Source organism: Dasypus novemcinctus, chromosome 15 (assembly GCF_030445035.2).
Source record: "Dasypus novemcinctus isolate mDasNov1 chromosome 15, mDasNov1.1.hap2, whole genome shotgun sequence".
Classification (NCBI taxonomy): Eukaryota; Metazoa; Chordata; class Mammalia; order Cingulata; family Dasypodidae; genus Dasypus; species Dasypus novemcinctus.
The window spans coordinates 98,439,151-98,443,745 of NC_080687.1; the positions used below are offsets into that span (position 1 = coordinate 98,439,151).

General features: G+C 40.1%; 1 non-coding gene across 1 annotated transcript; it reads left to right on the forward strand.

The window, feature by feature from the left end:
* The first annotated feature begins 4,082 nt into the window (after window positions 1–4,082).
* Window positions 4,083–4,274, forward strand: LOC111758996 (U2 spliceosomal RNA). The gene has a single exon (XR_002793099.2). It is a non-coding gene; the product is annotated as a U2 spliceosomal RNA (small nuclear RNA).
* The last annotated feature ends 321 nt before the right edge of the window (window positions 4,275–4,595 follow it).

Here is a 4,595-nt window from a genome sequence, read left to right on the forward strand (position 1 = left end):
GTACATCAGAACGTCATTGCTTTTTACGGCTGAATAGCACAGTGTGCGTTTACCACACGTTGTTTATCCATCCATCTGTTGATGGGCACATGGGTTGCTTCCACCTTTGGGCTATTGTGAATAATGCTGCTGTGAGCATGGGTGTGCAAATAGCTGTTTGAGTCCCTGCTTTCAATTCTTTTGGGTATATACCTAGAAGTGGGATTGCAGGGTCATACGGTAATTCTAGGTTTAGGTTTTTTTTTCCGTTGGCATTAAGAGTTTTTCTTTGACGCTTACTCCACAGTCTACACAAGTTATATGCAAAGCAGGAAAATGGAAAAAAGCACAAATTTCAATCATGGTATGAGCTAAGAGCACAGTATACCGTGTTGTAATCATTGTAATTCGAAATTTGTAAACTAAATGACCAGATATCAGCTGAGTCTTGCCTTTTAGAAAAACCATAAAAAAATATTGATTTCCACATGAGGTAGAGGACAGTTTTGCATGATGTAGTGCAACCAACCACAGCAATTTTAACTGTAAAACCGTACCTCGTTGGCAACATTTTAAGTTGAATATTTTCAGTGTAGTCAAAGATTTATTTCAACAGTTGCAAAACAGATGTTTCATTTACTGCTTTCCCAGATTAGAAATTCAGAAACAATTTAAAAGATTTCTGTGGTTGGCTTAAAACGATCAGTATAAACAAATACTTCTAATGGGATGGTTAAAAGTTAATATATTTTATTTCTCACAAATTATAAATTCCCAAGAGGTGTCCTAGATTTAGCAATTCTTTCAGTAGGATCTTTTTACTAGAATTACTTTAAGTATGCTCTGCTTTCATCATTTTTGAATGAGATATCTATATTAAAGAAAAAAATTGTTTGCATTTCTTTTACATTAAAGTAGCACACTATTTTGTTTTCTGGGCTTAATTTTAAAAATTTCAGCTTTTATATTTGATTACTTTCTAGCTCGAAAACAGAGGCCGTACATAAGACAAGTAATTCTATTACAAAGCAATAGGCTCCAAATTGTATTATGTAGTTTAGAAGCTATTTAATGGAAAGATTTTTACCTAAAATAAAAAAATAAAAGGCTGTCATTTTAATATGTGTAACCTTTTGAGGAACTGCCAAACTGCTTTCCATAACGCTAGCCATCTTTTGTAGAAATCTCTGTACAATATATCACATTCCCCGCCTTCTTTGTGTATTTTAAACTTTTATCAAAGGAATGTGTGTGTACAAATACATACATACATATATATACACACACATACATACATGTCTATATATACAGTCAATTGCCATTATTTGTGGAGTCCGCACTTGTGAATTCACCTACTCGTTAATATTTATTTATAAGTCAAAAATCAATACTTTATGGTGCTTTTGTGATTACCCACGGACATGCGTGGGTGGAGTGACAAAATGTTTGAGTCGCCCAGCACACACCTTCCCAGCCGAGCCTGAAAATGGCAACGCTCTCTCTTCTTGCTTCCGCCCCATCCGTAAGCAGGTAACCTCTCCGCGGTGCGAGCAGTGCCGCATCTTCTGCGTTTTTGGGCTCTCTGTTGGACAGCACTGCTGAGAAGGCTGTCCCAGCACCGGGCTGAAGAGCTGTGCAACAGGCCTCAGCCAAGAAGGCGGGCGGCTGGAGGGGCGCCGTTCAGGCGAGTTGTAGCGCTGTTGGCCTGGAGCTCGAGGTAATGAGCCATAACGTGTATATGAAACGAGGTGTCAAGGTGTCGTTACACAGAAACAAGCAGGAAACAAGTTTACGTATTGACTGGTGGATGACAATGCTGTCACCAGAGGCTCACGGGGACCTCACCCTGTCTTTCTCCTCAGAAGGACTCTTCAGTGTTGGCTAATTCAGTTCCTTGCTTCATATTTCTGTCCTTGTGCCTCATTTCTACTCCTTGAAGCCAACTTCCTTCAACCTTCCTAAAAATCTTTTATGTTTCTGTTGTTTAACTCCATTTTTCAAAGTTTTATATATATCTATGCACTCCTATGTCCCGACTTGTTAATTCCATACAATGGCTCTTGTCGTCCTCTTTAGGTAGATGAATATTTAGCGGTCTTACATACCCCACCTTACCTTTGCTTCCCTCCCCCAGCTACACAAGTTTTGATTCAATCTAAATTTAAAATTTTCATTGTTATCACCCTATAAGTGTTCTTTGCTGAGCCGAGTACATACAATTATAATTCCTTTTCTTCTAAAGTTGTAGATTGTCCTGGAGTTAGGGTTTGCATCACTTTTAAAAATTGTGGTAACGTATACAACACAAACTTGTCATTTTAACCATTCTTCAGAGTACAATTCAGTGTCATGAATTACATTTACAATATTGTGCTGCTGTCAACACCTTCCAATATTAAAACTTTTTCATCACCCTAAACACAAAGTCTGTAACAATTAAGCACTAACTCCCCATTTCCCCACCGCACCCCGTCACCTCTAATCTACTTTTTGTCCCTGTAAATTTTCTTATTATAGATATTTCATATCAGTGGACTCGTGTAGCATTTATCCTTTTGTCTCTGACATTTCACTTAGCATAATGTTTTCAAGGTTCAATATTTGCCCCACCTGTAGAATTTGTTGAATTTTCTTTTTTGTGTCACTTAATTCTTTCATAAATAGTCCCTATAATCTGTAAAACATGGTCAGGCACATCAGGTAATTTATCTGTTCCATTCATTCTTCTGAAGACTTCTCCAGGAATGGTCAGTCTTCTTGCTAAAAGATGGGGTGATCCCACCCTTTATACTCTTTTTTTTTACTTAAAAATTTCCTTTTCTCTGTTTTTTCAACTCTCCCTTTCCGGATTACCTATTAGTCTGATATTACACCGCCTGATATTAATCTTCTCATTTCTTGCCTCCTCCCTCCATTATCCATCTCTTTGTTTTACTGTGCTACTTTCTAGGTCAGAGTCATCTCACTGCCTTTATCTTCTAAGTGTTCAGTACACAGAATAGTCCCTGAGTCTCCAAAATCTTTTATCGTCGTCTAAATCTGTGTTGACGTGTCTTGTCCATCTCGGCATATTTGACTTTGCATTTCCCCCCAGCCCTTCCGGTTCTTTCCCCATCTAGTCATAGCAGTATTCCATTCCTAAATAGTTAAAAGGCAAGCCTTAGGATATGGTCATTTGTGAGCTTGTGACTGATAAATCTTGTGTCATAAATGCTTGAAACCATTCTCCCAGAAACTTTAAGAATAATTTGCTCTTTTGAACTGCTTGGCTACCCTCATATCAATAGTTCCTTTCTGTAGTTACTATGAAAATGTAATTTCTGCCTGTTCCTCTCTGATCTGTTCTAGTCACTGCATTTTTTAGTTGTGCTCCCCCTCATGTGCCTTCCCTGTCTACACATAGACGTGGGCTATAAAAGACCCCTCTCAGTTCGTAGAAATTATGGATTATTGAGCTCAGAAACTGTTGGCTCTCCTCCTGCCACTGAGGACGAGGACCCCACATCAGCTTCCTAATAAATGCTCACTTACTTAGCAAGCTGAATTTGTCCAAGTCATTCTTTGGTTTGACATATCCCTCTCAGTTTGGCAGGAAGCTGTCATTTTACACAGCTCCTCAGTATACCTGGGACATCACCATTGTCTCCTCGTGTTCTCTTTATCCTTGTGGACTTACACTTTTTAATGCCTTGACTGTCGCTTGTTTGGGGGTTGTGGAAGAAGGAATCTGGGGAGCAGCGTTGATGGGGAGAGGAATAGAGTGGAGGTTTGGTACTGGGGTTGCCTGGTGGTTTTGTGTACCTTGTTGCTGATTGGCTTACCCCAGTGAACCTGGCCGTGCCATTGGGTATAGTCACTGTCTTCCCCTTCAGGCTGACCCCTGGCCACACACCCACAGTTTAAAGAGGCAGAGGGTATAGTGGAAATATTTCTGGATTGGAGTCCTACGAAGTCATCTCAAACCCCAGCTCTGAGCATCATTGACAGTGCCTCCTTGCGCAAGGTACTTACCCAAAATGTCTCCATTTCCTCCTCTTCAAATTGGCTCTATTCTACCTGCTGTACATTGCAACAGGTGAGCATCAGATCAAAAGAGATCGTGCATTGCTTCTCGGCCTTTTGGCTAAGATCAGCTGATAAGACCTGTTCTTATCAGTTTAATATCTGAAATGTCCTCTATCCAAGGACAATATATTAAATGGATATTTGGAGCTGGGACATGGAATAGGGGCTTGCTCTGTCCATTCCATGCATTGACCTGGTATTGCAGTATCTCCAGGGATGGTGCACCAAAAAAAAAAAAAAAAAAAAAGAGTGAGAGATCATGTGCAAGTGTGTTGGTAAACCATAAAGCTTTGCATATATGTTAAGCAGAAGAGAGAGGGAACGGGTAGCACTAGAGCCAGTTGCTCAGAGGGTCTCCATGTCTGGAAGCAGACACAGGGTCTTTTACCTCCCACCTGTCTGCTCCTTCCTTGACTCCCTCTGCTACAGACTCTCGCTAGTACATTGGAAACTTTGAACTTGGAAACTCAGTTGCCCTTTATAGAGGAAACAAGGAGGAATCAACATGTGCTGAATAGGACTACCCCCATGAAATACAAATGGGAAGCTGG